This window comes from Saccopteryx bilineata, chromosome 1 (assembly GCF_036850765.1).
Source record: "Saccopteryx bilineata isolate mSacBil1 chromosome 1, mSacBil1_pri_phased_curated, whole genome shotgun sequence".
Taxonomy (NCBI): Eukaryota; Metazoa; Chordata; class Mammalia; order Chiroptera; family Emballonuridae; genus Saccopteryx; species Saccopteryx bilineata.
Genome location: NC_089490.1, coordinates 50805964 through 50823196, shown reverse-complemented (window position 1 = coordinate 50823196; position 17233 = coordinate 50805964). Strand labels below are relative to the sequence as shown.

Here is a 17233-nt window from a genome sequence, read left to right as displayed (position 1 = left end):
ATCTCCCAAAGAGTTGTTTAAACATCAAACAGGAAAAAGGGAAACCCAGTGACAGAAGATAAGGTATAGCATGACAAGAATGAAGTTGTCAAAACTGGTGTGAAAAATGCTTTAAATCAGGGGTCCCCAAACTTTTTACACAGGGGGCCAGTTTACTGTCCCTCAGACCGTTGGAGGGCCGGACTATAACAAAAACTATGAACGAATCCCTATGCACACTGCACATATCTTATTTTAAAGTAAAAAAAAAAAATGGGAACAAATACAATATTTAAAATAAAGAACAAGTAAATTTAAATCAACTAACTGGCCAGTATTTCAATGGGAACTATGGGCCTGCTTTTGGCTAATAGTGGTCAATGTGCTCCTCTCACTGACCACCAATGAAAGAGGTGCCCCTTTCAGAAAGTGCGGCGGGGGCGAATAAATGGCCTCAGGGGGCCTCATGTGGCCCGTGGGCCGTAGTTTGGGGACCCCTGCTTTAAATAGAGGACCAAGACTTATAGTCTGAGTAGAGAAATGTACTGTGGTCATGTGTGTTACCTCATATCCTGAAGGCGACCTTACCAACAACCTGGACAATAGCTAGATGTCCTGGAGATATATTTACCCCATTCAGCAGGGGACTCAACTCCACACAGGCCAAATAAGGGGGAAGTAGGGGACCCCTCTGGACATCAGGGGTGATAGGGTCCTGTCTCACTGGACCCCATTACCCAGGTGTCACCTGGGAACAGTTCTGTGGTATAATCTGTTGGAGGAAAAAGCTATTAAACAAGTATTGAAATAAATAATGAAGAGTGATAAAACAGGAAAAATGTATATTAAACATTATTCTGAATGTTTCTGTGAGAATTTTTTTTGGAAAAAATTGACACCTAAATCATTGGACTTCAAGTAAAGTAGATTGCCTTCCTTAATGTGGGTGGGCCTCAACTAATCAGGTGAACTCCAGAGTACAACAAAAGGCTGACCTCCCCTGAGCAAGAGGGATTTCTGAAGTAGACAACCTTCATACTTAAACTTAATCATGAGCTCTTCTCTGGTCTCCAGCCTGCAGACATACCCTGAAGAATTTGGACTTGCCAACCTCTATAATTGCATAAACCAGTTCCTTAAATAAATCTTTTTTTCTCTGTTGATATTGTTTCTGCAGAGAACTCTAACTAATATATCAACTTATTCCCTAGGCCAGCTGTTCTTATATCTATCAAATCCTGTACCCCATTTTGTAACAAATATATGGTGATACTTCCATATTTTCATTCTGAAATATAACCTATAGATAATATAACCTACCAAAACAAATAATTAATAAAAGTCAAAATAATGCTACAACTTTAATGTAAAATAAGAATGAAAGGAAATATAGATAATAAAATAATAGATTCTAAACAAGATAATGTATTTGATCATACAATTGCACAGGCTCGACTACTCTGAAAGACATAATTAAATAGCCAAATGCTTGCAATGACTTATAACAAATAACTTTGGCTGAAAATGAATAAAAAAGATCAAAAGTTATTATTTACCTGAGTACCAGTAAATGAAGAATCCTAGGTTTTGAGCAGTCGCTAAAGTAAAAACTGCATTTGGGGGGGGAAAAAAAGAGACCTGAGTTATTGCTCTGTAAGGAAAGAGGTAAATAACTTTAATATTCTAAGTCAAAATGTATATTAAAATGACAGAAATGAGATAATATGATACTCATAAGTGAGCTGTGCCATGTTTATATAAGTATTGTTCAAAAGTATTCTATGTTATACATAAGTTATTCCATAAAATACACCTCTCCCTAAAAGTTCACTAATTGCTTCTAATATTTAATGAGGTCTTGGGAACCATATTCTTTGATAGGCAACTGGGAATAGAGGATGAATTTTAAAAAGCAGTAATTCAATAAAAGTTTTGGCCCTGGCTGGTTGGCTCAGTGGTAGAGCATCGGCCTGGCATGCGGGAGTCCCGGGTTCGATTCCCGGCCAGGGCACACAGGAGAAGCACCCATCTGCTTCTCCACCCCTCCCCCTCTCCTTCCTCTCTGTCTCTCTCTTCCTCTCCCGCAGCCAAGGCTCCATTGGAGCAAAGTTTGCCTGGGCGCTGAGGATGGCAATGTGGCCTTTGCCTCAGGCACTAGAATGACTCCGATAGCGGCAGAGCGACGCCCCCTGGTGGGCATGCTGGGTGGATCCCGGTTGAGCGCATGCCGGAGTCTGTCTGACGGCCTCTCCGTTTCTAACTTCAGAAAAAGAAAAAAATAAAATAAAATAAATGTTTTAATAAGTAATTTCATATATACCTTTTTATAGTACTATAAAATACTTAAAATTAATAAGCAGAAAGATAAATTTTATAGTATTAATAATATTTGATTATATTGAATCTTATATACCTCCATTAATGTAATAGAATTTATTCTATATATGTTTAAAGAAGAGCCTTAAATTTCCTCTGTTATATATTTGACTATGCAGCTCTACAGGCAGACTAATATTTAGGGATAGATAGGTTGTTATCTCAAATATCAGTGATGATGATAGTCTTGGTCACATTATTTTCTGAAATGGAAAACTCTTGAACAGTTGAGAACTAAACAATGTAAAATATTCTGTTGATTTGAAAAGTAGTGATATTTCTTCAAAATTCAGAATATATGTGTGTATCTATCAAACCAAATTGTTAACCTTACTGGAATTGAATCCAGCAGGACATTTGAGAATTATGGAAAATCCAGGGAAAGTTAGAAGTTGCCAGGACTACCCTGGGCATTGCAAGAATTATGGAATCTTTGGCCTCTGTCTTCTGAATGCCAGTTAACTCTCTCTAGTCATTATGTTAACCAAAACACCTCAATATTTTTCCAGATGCTGCCTAAGAGGTAGCAATGCCAAGATTAAAAACTAAGTTCTCGCCTGGCCAGGCAGTGGTGCAGTGAATAGAGCATTGGACTGGGATGTGGAGGGCTCAGGTTCAAGACCCTAAGGTTGCCAGCTTGAGCACGGGCTCATCTTGTTTGAGCAAAGCTCACCAGCTTGGACCCAAAGTTGCTGGCTCAAGCAAGGGGTTACTCGGTCTGCTGAAGGCCCACAGTCAAGGCACATATGAGAAAGCAATCAATGAACTACTAAGTTGTCGCAATGAAAAACTGATGATTGATGCTTCTCATCTCTCTCCATTCCTGTCTGTCTGTCCCTATCTATCCCTCTCTCTGACTCTCTCTCTGTCTCTGTAAAAAAACAATTACAAAAACAAAAAAATAACTAAGTTCTCTAAGCAAATGAATCACAAACCATTACTGTAGAGCCAGACATACCTCCAGATGCCTACTCCACAGATCCACTTGATGAATAATCAGCATCTCAAATTTAAGCATGCCAAACCTAACTGCTGAACTCCCCACCCACATCCACTTTTCTTCCTCCAACATTTCCCATCTCAGTCAATAGCAACTTCATTATTCTCTGTTTCTGAAATTAAAAACTGTGACTCCTTTTTTTCTCTCACACTCTCCATTTGATTCAATAAAGTCTGCTCTATTTACAGAATGTATTCAGAAAGTAATTGCTGTCTGACCACCCCTACTAACAACATTCTAATCCATTCCAGTACCATCACTCACCTGGATAAATGCATTCTGTCCCCTTCTTTCTACTCACCCCATGGCAGTCAATTTTATTCTTTCATCACAGGAATCAGGTCATGTTACTCCTCTGCTGAAAAGACCCTCGAGTGGCTTACCATTTTCCTCAGAGTAACAGCTGATATACCCTTTGGGGGTCTCTGAGATCAGCCTCTCCCCTCACCTGTCTGACCTCATCTTGGACCACTGTCTACCTGGCTCACTTTTTTTTAGCCACAATGGCTGTGCTGTTCCTTGCCCATGCTGAATATGCTCCTGCCTCATGGCCTGTGCACTTGCCATTCTTACTTTTTAAACTCACTCCTTTAGAAGACTTCATGGCTTGCGGCCCCATTTCCTATAGCTATGTACTTCAATATCCCCTCTTCAGTTCTTTTTTCTACCACATGTAAAGTAACAACCACTTTCCCGACAGGGTCCTTCCCGTTTCTCTTGCAGTAGGCTCATTCTAACTTTTCACAACTTTCCATTGAACAACTAATGAAATATTGTCTCTCAGAAAATGTTCCTTAGTTTTCAAAGAAACATTGGAGCACACAATCTTTTTTCCAATTCTATAGAGAAATAATTGACATACAATTTGGTAAAAATTTAAAGAACACAGCATGATGGTTTGATTTACATATATTGTGAAATGATTACTATAACAGATTCAACTAACATCCATCTTCTCATACAGATACAATAAGAAAGAAAAGAACAGAAAAATGGAAAAAAAATTTCTCATCATGAGAACTCTAAGGATATTAACTGTTAATGATTTTTCTGTATATCATACAGCAGTGTAAGCTACAGTGTTCGTGCGGTACATCACACGCCTAGTATTTATTTACCTTATAATTGGAAGTTTGTGCCTTTTGACCACTTTCCTTCAACTGCCCCAAGTTTGATCCCTTTTCTCTGATTTTAGTGGATTTTTTTTAAAAAGATCCACATATAAGTGAAATTATACAATATTTGTCTTTCTTAGTCTGACTTATTTTACTTAGCATAGTGATTTCAAGTTACATTCATGTGATCACAAATGGGAAAATTTTCTCATATTTTAGTGTTGAATAGTATTCTGTTATGTATATATATCACAACTTATTTATTTATTCATCCACTGATGGACACTTCATTGTTTCTATATCTTGGCTATTGTAAATAATGCCTCTGTAAATATGGAGGTACAGATAATTAAGTTAATGTCTTTGTTTCCCATAAGAGAAATTGTTAGATCATATAGTAATTCTACTTTTAATTTTTTCAGAAAGCTCCATACTGATTTTCAGAGTAGCTGCACCAATTTATAATTGCACCAATAATGCACAAGATTTCCCTTTTCTCAACATCCACACCAGCATTTGTTATCCTGTCTTTTTGATGATGGTCATTCTAACAGGTGTGAAGTGATATCTCAATGTGGTTTTAATCTGCATTTCCCTGATGACTTGTGATGAACATCTGTTCATGAAACTGTTGCCTTTCATATATCGTCTTTAGAAAAATGTCTATTCAGATTCTTTGCCCATTTTTGTTTTTTATTTTTGCTATTTAGTTTAATGAGCTCTGTATATATTTTGGATATTAAGTTCTTATGACATATATAGTTTGCAAAATTATTTTGCATTTTGAGCGTTGTCTTTTCACTTTGTTGATGGTTCCTCTTTTTTTGTGCAGAAGTTATTGAGTTTTATGTAATCCCCCTTTTTCTTTTGTATTTTTCTGAAGTGAGAAGTGGGGAGGCAGAAAGACAGACTCCCGCATTGCCCAACCGGGATCCACCTGGCCTGCCCACTAAGGAGCGATGCTCTGCCCATCAGGGGCATTGCTCTGTTGCAATCTGAGCCATTCTAGCGACTGAGATGGAGGCCATAGAGCTGTCCTCAATGCCCAGGCCAACTTTGCTCTAATGGAGCCTTAGCTGTGGGAGGGGAAGAGAGAGATAGAGAAAAAAGAGAGGGGAAAGGGTGGAGAAGCAGATTCCTGTGTGCCCTGGCCAGGAATCGAACCCAGGATTTCCACATGCTGGGCCAACACTCTACCACTGAGCAAACTGGCCAGGCCTGTAATCTCTTATTTATTGTTTTATCTTGTTGCTTGCATTTTAGGTACAATATTCAAAACATCACTCCCAAGTCCCATGTCAAGGATCTTTTTTTTTTTTTTTTTTTTTTTTTTTTTTTAACAGACACAGAGAGAGAGTCAGAGAGAGGGATAGACAGACAGGAATGGAAAGAGATGAGAAGCATCAATCATCAGTTTTTCGTTGCGACACCTTAGTTATTCATTGAGTGCTTTCTCATGTGTTCCTTGACAGTGGGCCTTCAGCAGACCGAGTAACCCCTTGCTTGAGCTAGTGACCTTGGGTCCAAGTTGGAATTTGCTCAAACCAGATGAGCCCACGCTCAAGCTGGTGACCTCGGGGTCTTGAACCTGGGCCCTCTGCAACCCAGCCAACACTCTATCCACTGCGCCACCGCCTGGTCAGGCTCAAGGATCTTTATTCCTATATTTTTTTCTAGGTGTTCCATGGTTTCTGGTCTTACATTTAAGTCTTTAATCCATTTTGAATTAAATGTTGTGAGTTTTGTAAGATATGAGTTCATTTCATTCTTTTACATGTGAGTATTCAATTATTCCAGCACCATTTATTGAAGAGATTGTTTCTTCTCCATTGGGTATTTTTGGTTCCCTTGTCAAATATTAGTTGACCATATATGCATGTGTTTATTCCTGGGTTCCTGATTCTGTTTCATTGGTTTATTTGTCTGTTTTTATGCCAATACCATCCTCTGTTGATGATTATATCTTTATAGTGTAGCTTAAAATCAGGAATTGTGATGCTTCCTGCTTTTTTTTACTTTTTTTGGCTATTTAGGGCCGATTGTGAGAACTCATAATCTTCTTATATCTAAAAGTCTTAGTATGTTTGTGTATTATGGTATTGCTCAGATGAGCGAGAAAAAACTAGTCTGAACTTACATTTGAAATATGCAAAGCACTCAGAAAGCACATGTATATAATATTCTGTACCCATGTATATAATATTATATTACTGGTCAATAGGGTGGAAAGGAAGTATAAGAAAGAGTCCTGGGAAGCTTCTACAGAAATAGAAGCAAGGGAGCCATAGTCACTCAGTTCAGAAAGCTGAAGATATGCACTTATTATGTCTCTGCCAGAGGCAAACAGAAAGGACTGAGCAAAGAGACAGCACTGAAGCTGGGTGATTCTTACCTAACATAGGATTTCTTTAATGGGAAATCTGCTCTGGGGCTCTTAGAAGCCTGGCTGAGACTTTCCCAGAGCTACACTGCAGGGTGAACTTGTTAGTACCCAATTCCTTCCCTTTCACAGATGTCAGACCTGCATCAATCATGATCTAAAAATTTCCCCTGCCTCTTCCTACTCTCTCTTTTATCCTTCATGGACATTTCTCTCAGTAAAGCTTTTGTACCTCTAATTATATCTTGGTGTTTGCTTCTTATAGGACTCAACATAACATATATGACTATTTGAAATAAACAACATTATATACCAGTGGTTCTCAACCTGTGGGTCGCGACCCCAGCGGGGTCGCCTAAAGCCATCAGAAAATACATAATGCGTATCAGGTATTTACATTCCGAATCATAACTGTAGCAAAATTACAATTATGAAGTAGCCACCAAAATTAATTTTTGGTTTTGGATCACTGCAACATGAGGAACTATATTGCGAGGTCACGGCATTAGAAAGGTTGAGAACCACTGTTCTATACCCTCTGTCATCCAGGTCAACCAGGAGTGACCATGTAACCATGTGGCTATAAGTGGATATGACATATAATAGCTTTTAAGCGTCCTCACAGAAGGAGGGTTGGCCTTCTGTTCTCTATAGCCTCCACAGCAGCTAACTCAGACCATGAGGCAGAAACCATATGTTTAGGAGTAGGGCTACTGATCCCTAATAATCAAACCATCATATCAACCTATATGACCCATGTTTACATGAGACAGAAAAATAGAGGTATTTTTCCTTTTCTATAAAGCAGTATAATGTAATCCTAACTAATACTGGTTCCTACTCTTCAAAGAGGTGAGGAAGAAGCAAGTAAAACACTCATTAAACAGGAACTGATACACGGTGGCATGAAATAGTGTATCACATCCACGTGTGTGCATGTACATTCACATACACAACACAGACACAGGCTAAAGATTCTCAGGCAAGATGATATCAGGGATATCATTGCCAGCTGGTATATATGAGGATGGCCATAACCTAGACTTTGAAAGACAACTATAATGTAGAAAGGAAGACTTTAGATCAAGAAAACAACCTAGGAGTACTATTACTTTAGGATTAAAAAAGAGACTACCATGAAGGCAATAGAAATGATTTGGTGGCAGAGTACAGTATAAAATTAGGTTGGAAAAATCATGAAAATTCTGCTTAGGCAGAGTATTCTGGAAAAACCTGTGGTGGTTATTTGTTTAGTTGGTCTGAGGTCTATCCTCTGCCCTTCTCTGCTCTGATGTGTATTACAGGGGCTACAAGACCTGATCCTTCAAACCACACTTACCCAGGGTCCTTTGAATACGGTCTTCTTAGCTGGAGTTGGCCAGTGGGAGGCACTGATCTGACTTTGGAGAATGGAAGAGGCAAGCATTATCTTTAGCGTACTATTCTTCAGTCATCTTCTCCAGCAGTAACTCTGTCTCCTCAGTGCTTCAGACTTGCGCTTCATAGCCTGGCTCCTGGGCCCACGCACACCGTGTCTTCCCTGTGCTGCTCTAGTCCTAAAGGCCAGAGATGCTCCCTACAGTAGCTAGTCTTGATATCGCCTCACTTTTTCCAGTTTGTCCTTTTAGCACTTCTGACAACCTAATAATTAATTTCTTGTATTAAATTTCCCCTAATGAATTATTCAGTTTACAGGTATGCCCTACTCATGTATATGTCTGCCACATTAATTTACATACAGTAAACACTACCTAATGTAAATATCCACACTTCCTGGTCTAAAGGCTTTATTCAGGCACGGGAGCACCTTCAGTCGTGCATAAGGAAAGTTGGAAGTGGTGAAGAGTCAGCGTCCCCAGAAACAGACAATGATGGACAGGCATTTGGTGGATAAAATCCTGGTTCCTCAGCCCAGCATGAAGGGAAGTGGGTAACTTTGAGTTGTGTACCACACTCTATCTCATGCGTAGTTCTCTAGAGGGATTGACTGACAGCTGCCCATGATAGTAACTAGCTTGATCACACACCCTTTATACTGGCTTCCTTCCCTTCCGTCTTCCTTCCCAGTTCTTCTACCAAATTACTGCATAATCACTTGCACTTGAATTTTTGTCTCTGGGTCAACTTCTTGGGAAACCCAAGTCAAGACAACTGGTTTTTGTTTGATACCTGAGGCAAGACCCTGAATAAGGCAGACCATTTCCTTGAACCCCTATGCCTGTCCATTTTCCACAGCTTCCAAGGTAAAACCTTTGTCATACCTGCACTTACCCAATACATTTAAAATTATCTGTTTATATGTTCTCTTCTCCAAGGAATTGTAATTCCTTTCGGACTGAGCTCTGCTTTATTTTATTATTATTATTTTTTTAAAGCCTCAGTACTTTCCCTGGCATAAGGTAGCAGTTCCAATAAGTGCTGAATAAAAGATGAATGCAGAGGCAAGAAAACAGAAAGTCTGGGAGGGGAGAGAGTCTCCCCTTTGTATTCCCAGTACTCAGCACAGTGCCCAACAGGTCAGAGATATTATACATTTCTAGCGATAAAATTAATAAATGAGTGAGTTTGATGATTAGCTTGGAGGGCAGAGTTCTTGAAGACTTGGGACTAGATGGTTTCTTTGAAGAAATGAATTAACAAAAAGAGAATATTGGTATTAGATGAGGTAATTTTGTAGTAAGAGAACTATAGTTGAAGATTTTGAATGGAACAAAAACATAAAATATAAATTATAATGACATAATTTCCTTGAAAATGACATGTCAAATATCAAGGGGATGTCTAAAGATAATAAATATATAATAATGAGTTTCAGAGTCACATCAAAATTGAACATTTAGACAAAGGTGGCTGGGTTTGGATATAAAGCTTGGGAAATTTATTATATGAATAATACACAGCACTTAAAATTTATCTAAAATCATCTTATAAAATACTTTTCACTATAGTTACTTGAATTATTAATCACAGCTTTACCTAAAAAAGTACCATGAAATCTTTTAAAAGTCATATATTTACAGTCATTTACAGTCTTTTGTTTTGTTTTGTTTTTTTAAGTAAGAGAAGGGAAGATAGAGAAACAGACTCCCATGCGCCCTGACCGGGATTCACTTGGTGAACCCCATCTGGGGCCAGTGCTCTGCCCATCTGGGGCCATCCTCCAAACTGAGCAGCTATGTTTAGTACCTGAGGTAGAGGCTCCAAGGGGCCATCCTCAGCATCTGGCACATGTGCTTGAATCAATCAAGCCATGGCTGTGGGAAGGGAGTAGGGTGGGGGTGGAGATGAGGGAAGCAGATGGTCTCCTCTCATGTGTTCCCTGACTGGGAATCGAACCCAGACATCCACACACTGGGCTGATGCTCTACCACTGAGCCAACCAGGGCCTTCATTTAGTCTTTTAAAGAGTGATTTAGAAGAATTATATGTCCCCTGTTCCCTTCACTAACAGAGTATAATGAATTAAAAACATTTGATTCTTAAAAGTTTCTACTGAAAATCCAAACATAAATCTGTATGATATTCTTATGTACATATTAACAGAATCAGGTCCTTTAAAACCTTATAGTCCAATAAATAATCATGGGCAGATATAACACAATGCTGGTGCTACATCATAGTCACCGTGTGATATAGATAGATATTAAATATGTTCTGTTTGTTTATTTTTAACAAACATTTCTTAAGCTAAAGATTCCATGCCATGAATCCCAGGGAAAGCTGGACATCAGTGACTTTGACTCAATGAGGACAAAAAGAAAAAATCAATCGGAATAGATTGGTAACTGCCTATTTCACACACCACAGCATATCTTTGTTTTTGTCCAGAATTCTCATTCTCCATGAAAGCCCCAGATAGTTGTATATTTGGATAAACAGCAAGAGCAGTCTGTCCTAAGGCAATCTTTAAAAAATGTGAGCTATGCCTTAGAAGTTTATATGTTTTAATTCTTAAGAGAGGTGGCTCAGAAAGAAACTAAGTATCACTGGTATTCATTTTATTGTATGGAATACATTGTTTTACCAATTTCTGCAAATTTATTAGAAACTGTTATATATTAAATGTAATAGGTATACTAAGCTATATCACTATAAAAACATAGATAACAGATTCAATATCCATTAAGAATATAAAATTCTATGAGAATTTTTTCAGGAAAGGAAGTCAGTCTTCCAAGATCAGTCTATGTCATCCAATCTTCCTGCTACTCACAACTTAGATTCAAATACACCATAGAAGAAAGAGATAAAAATACATCATCTTATTTTGCTTTATACTTCCTCATCCCCTAGTTTTTTATTTTGTCTTACTTTATTTTCTGATAAAACCTTATCTGGTGAAAATAGTTTTTCCTATAAGTTGCTACTATTATGAGTGTTATTGGCTACCCATCACCATCCTCATTCCAGTCTGAGACATTAACAAATTTAGAATATGAGAAAATGACAAGTAACCTATAGAAGTAATCTATAACATAGTCAAATTAGGTTTTCAATAACTACAATCAAATACAATTTCTTTTAATAATCACATAAACTTTATACTGACATTGGAAGAAAATTCAGGAATTTCTTTTAATATCTTCAATTTAGAGACAAGAAAACTGAGTTGCAAAAAGTTTAAAATCACCAAAGGTCGTCATTATTATTGTAAGTTAATCAAATCCTCTGCCTCCCATTTCAGGAAATGTTTATATTATAAAATCATTTGAGTTTTTCAGCTTTTTAAATTTTATTTATTTATTTATTTATTTATTAATGAAATGAGTGGGGGATGGGGAGGCAGACAGATAGACTCCCACATGTACCTGACCAGGATCCACCTGACATGCCCAGCATGGGTGATGCTTAGCCCCTCTGGGGCATTGCTTCGCTACAATCGGAGCCACTGTAGCACCTGAGGCGAAGGCCATGGAGCCATCTTCAGTGCCCAGGACAACCTTGCTCCAATGGAACCTTGGCTGCAGGAAGGGAAGAGAAAGAGGGAATGGTGGAGAAGCAGATGAGTGCTTCTCCTGTGTGTCGTGGCCAGGAATCAAACTTGGACTTTCACACACCAGGCCGATGCTCTACAGCTGAGCCAACCGGCCAGGGCCTTTCAGCTTTTTTTAAAAAAAATTCTGTGTTATATTTTTGTTTGTTTTTTGAAGTGAGAGGAGGAAAGATAGTGAGACAGGTTCCCACATGCACCCTGACTGGGATCCACACCTGGCAACCCCTGTCTTGGGCTGATGCTTGGACCAACTGAGTTATCCTCAATACTCAGGGCTGACGCTCAAACCAATTGAGCCACTGGCTAAAGGAGTAGCAGAGAGTGAGAAGGGAGAGGGAGAGGGGAAAAGAACCAGATGGTTGCTTCTCATGTGCACCCTGATGAAGGATTGAACCTGGGATGTCTGCACACCAGGCTGACACTCTATCTACTCCAACTGGAAAGGGCTATGTTGTATGTTTTAATTCCTGTGACTAATATTAATTAAAATTATTTTAAATAATATTTAATTAATAAAACTTACATTTGATGAAAACATGAGTCTACCCTACTAATTTGCTCAACAAATTTTTGTTGAGCAATTACTATATGCCAAGCATTATTCTAAGTTCCAAAAATACAGAAGTAAAAAAAATATATCCACTCTCATTGGAACTTACAATTTAAATAACATTTACTTATATAATTATCATAATCCATACTGGTCAATGAAATTGTGTCTTTGGTTCAAAATTTTTCAGACCAAGAATTTATAACATTTCTAAAACAAACAAACTAACAAATAAAACTCTTTGAACAGCAAGACCAGTAGTAGTTATTCTAGTTTCAAAATTGGAATTGCAGTGAACACATAAGGGAGTATTGTAAGCAAAGTATAGAATAAAGAATGGGACAACCTATACAGTGCCAAATTTGAGAACAGATAAGCACAACTGAATGCAACAAACATTTATTTAGCTCCCATGTGACTGTAATCTTATTAGTTAGCCCTGTTATTTTGTTTGCTATTTAGTTACAAGGACCTAGAACTTTGTGTGCCACATCATAGATACTCAATAATTATTCTGGAAATGGAAAAATGGATAGTGTAAACCAGATACTATACTAGATCCAGAGATACAATGATGAATAAAATAAGAATATCATCAGAAGCTCATACTTTTATAAAGGATCATCAATATAATGTTACTTTTCACTGGAGAAAATCAAAAGAGTTCTCATAGAAGTAGTGATTTTTGAGTGATTTTTATAATTGAACTATTATTACCTCTCTGTTCTCATTCCCCATATGAAACATTAAGTTTTTAAGAAAGTATAGTCAAATAGGAATTGAACTAATCAAAGCCCTTAAAAAGGGAAACAATGTATTTTCCCATGTATAAGACGATCCCGTGTATAAGTTGCACCTTAATTTTGGGGCCCAAAATTTGAAAAAAAAATGTATTACATAAAGTTATTGAACTCACGTTTTATTCATCATAAAATTCATACAACTCATCACTGTCAAAATTCCCATCCATTAGCTTGTCCTCATCTGTGTCTGATGATGAATCACTGTCTTCATACATTGCCTCATCCTCAGTTCCATCTATGGCATTTGAAATGCCACACTTCTACAACCACTGTATAAGACACATCCAGTTTTTAGACCCTAAATTTTTTGAAAAATGTGCGTCTTATACATGAAGAAATATGGTAATAAAATACCTAGATAACGCTTAGGGTCATTTTTGACATCTTATATAATGGTCTTTTCCATTTTAGGAGAATCATTTAAAATGAGGTGCAATTCTCAAAACATATACTTGTTTCTTTTTGAGTCTACTTGCCACTTTTATTCCCTCTGACAAACTTTCCTGTGTTGGCTGTCCCCAAGACCACACCTAGCTTGATTTGCTAAGAGGATTCACAGAACTCAGTACAAAATCATACTCAGAATTGTGATTTATTACAAGTAAATGTCAACAAAAGGAAAAGATGCATGAGGCAAGGTTTGGAGTAAACCAGGGGTGAGCTTCCAAGGCTCTCTCCCATTGGAATCACAATGGATGCACTCAATTCCACCAAGAAGTTGTGACAAGACCTGTGAAATTTTGTCTATTGGGGAAACTCATTAGAAACTCAGTGCACAGGATTTTTACTGAGGGCTCTTCACATAGGCACCTTCTGCCTATCCCCCTAGCCTAGTACATGCCAAAATTCCAGATTTCTAGACAGAAACAGGTGTTCAGCAAAAGCTATATTGTTTGGATAAACAATTTAGGTATAGTGAACCTTCTTATCAGGGGATGGTGAGAACAGTCTGAAATTTAAGTTCTCAGACACCAGCCAAGGACTAAATTTGCCAGCAGGTCTTTCTAAGGACAACCGTCTCAGTCTTGCTTTGCTACTGTACACTTCCCATTCCCGACTCTGAATATGGTATTCATGAACCTATGTAAACATCTCTCAGTAAATATTTTCCTAACACATCCAGATAAAATTAGTCACTATCTTCTTTCCACCACTACTACCAGTACATAACTCCAATGCTGCACTCATTACATTATATTGTTTTTATTGACTTTTGTGCGTCTACCCCCAATAATTGCAGGTTCCCTCAAGGAATGTGCCTTAAGCATCTTTATACTACCAGTACTAATTACAAGGGCGTTGGACACATCATGAGGAAGAAGGTTCTTTGAAAAAAACAATAATGCTGGTAAAATGGAAGAAAAAGAGGAAGATCAAATATAAGGTGGATTGGCTTGATTTTAAAAAGCCATAGACATGACTAAACAGGAGCTGAGTGGGGTGGTGGAGGACAGGACATCATGGACATCACTTAAACATAGAGTTGCCAGGAGTTGGGAGCCTACTCAATGGCACATAACACAATCTCTGTAAACAGGCAGGCTCATACATTTAGTAGGATCAGGAATGCTAAACATCATGTGATTCCTGAACAGTCCTATACAATAGTAGTTTGTACTGTTCGAAATACAACAGCATCTGCACTGAGAAGCAATGGCATATTCCCAGGCACATTCTGGAAATCAGATGTGGGCTCAATCCTATTTAGCTACTATAAAATAAAAATGTGTGTTAGAGAGACACTCTGAATGTTCACTGCATTGATCAAAGGAGATTTGAGAAATATTGGAGAGTACAAGGGAAAAAATCATAGGTAAGCATCCCTCCGTATTGAAACATGTTTGTCTTTCAACTTTTTTTTTTTTTTTTTTTTTTAGTGAGAGTAGGGGAGGCAAAGACAGACTCCCACATGCGCCCAACATGGATCCACCCAGAAAGCCCACTAGGGGGGATGCTCTGCCCATCTTGAGCCTTTGCTCTTTTGCAACTGGAGCCATTTTTTTAGTGCCTGAAGGGGAGGCCATGGAGCCATCCTCAGTGCCTGGGACCAACTCTCTCCAATGGAGCCCTGGCTGCAAGAGATGAGAAGAGAGAGATAGAAAAGCAAGAGGGGGAGGGTTGGAGAAGCAGATGGTCGCTTTTCCTCTGTGCCCTGGCTGGGAATCAAACCTAGGACATCCATATGTGGGACCAGCACTCTACCGCTGAGCCATCCAGCCAGGGCCTTTTTCTTTCAACATTCACAACATCACATTCTGCTAGTCATTCTGTTTGCCTGGAATGCTGCTTTTGAAACTTTTTGTAGTTCTTAACCTGCTAGGTCTTTAATGAAATCCCCCTTCCTCTTTTCTTTGTTTTGCTCTACTGCAGGGGTTGGGAACATTTCTGGCTGAGAGAGCCATGAATGCCACATATTTTAAAATGTAATTTCATGAGAGCCATACAATGACCCGTGTACGTTATGCATTATCCAATAAAAATTCAGTATTGTCACAGAAGACAGCTGTGATTGGCTCCAGCCACCCGCAACCATGAACATGAGTGGTAGAAAATGAATGGATTGTAATACATGAGAATGTTTTATATTTTTAATGTTATTATTTTTTTTATTAAAGATTTGTCTGCGAGCCAGATGCAGCCATTGAAAGAGCCACATCTGGCTCGCGAGCCATAGGTTCCTGACCCCTGCTCTACTGTCTTCCAAAGATGATCTCATCTAGAAACATGGCTATAAGTAGAATCTATATATCAGCAACAAATACTGTATTTATCTGATCACTGAGATCTCCCCAGAACTCTAGACTGAAAAATCAAGTGCCTTTTCTACATCCCTAATTGGATGCTTGATTGGCATCAAAAATCTAATGAGTCTAGAAGAAACACTGATTTATCTCCCTACCTTCAACTTACTATGCTTTAATTGTCCCCATCTCATAAAATGATACAATCCAATGTCTCCATTCCCACTCAAACCTAATCCCTAGGATTTACCCTTGATTGCTCTCTTTTCCAAGATCCATATTTAATCTCTAACTCAATTCTGTCATGTCAATATCCAAAATATTTCCTGAATGTCTCCATCTCTCTCTTGACTATAACCATCATGATCTGAATCTCCATAACCTGGTCCACTAGGCCACAGCAATAGTCTCCCTGCCTCATATAGCCCATCTTAGAAAAAGAAGTCAGAGAAATCTTTGAAAAACTAGTCTAATCACCTCAGTCACACCTTGCTTAAAAGTAACCATTGTATTTGAAATTAAAATAAAAACTCATTAACCTGGTTTTCAAAACAATCTAAGCTGCCCACCTACCTCCACAGCCTCATTAGGTTTTATCAGTGTTAATATTCTTTTATTTTCTGTAATATTTCAATCTCAGGACTCATGTAGCCTTTTTGTACTAGCTGTTGTTCTTCATGCCTGCAATTTTTAAAAAATCTTTGCATGGCTTATCATAAGTCATCTCAAATGACATCTGTTCAGAGAGACCTTTTCTGACAACACAGTCTAGAACATTTAAGAAGCCACTCTTAATCACATTATACCATTTTTATTTTTCTTTCTTTTCATATTTTGGATGTTTTCTACATGGTTTATCTCCTCAGTCATTGTCCACAGGAGTCTGAGGAGCAGAGAAAAATTCAGGTGCAGACTCAGGGCCCGGCTTTCTCTCCCACATTGTGGAAAAGGACTGAATATCACAGGGCAGAGCCTGTGCTCCCCTGTGCCACCAGGACAGAGCCCTGGGCACAGTGACAACCCAGGGGTATCCACATTGGACACATTGCACCATTTTAATTCTTGTCATAGCACTTAGTTTATCTCTCACCTTCTTTCTTTAGTCCCTCCCCCTTCCTCTCTTGCTTTCTCTTTATGTCTCCATTTACCATAATGTGAGCTGTATGAGTGTATAGACTTAGTTCAGCTTGTTCACTTGTGTATGTCTAGAAAGTAGAACAATGCCTAGAACAGAGTAAGCACCCCAAAAATATGTGTTGAATAATGAATAAATCAGTTCTGCCTCTTGAGAAAAAT

The 17233-nt window shown here is 38.3% G+C and overlaps 1 non-coding gene across 1 annotated transcript; it reads right to left on the bottom strand.

Moving 5' to 3' along the window:
* Positions 1-16773: 16773 nt before the first annotated feature.
* On the bottom strand, positions 16774-16977 carry LOC136321118 (small nucleolar RNA SNORA73 family). Its single transcript, XR_010728412.1, has one exon. It is a non-coding gene; the product is annotated as a small nucleolar RNA SNORA73 family (small nucleolar RNA).
* Positions 16978-17233: the final 256 nt, after the last annotated feature.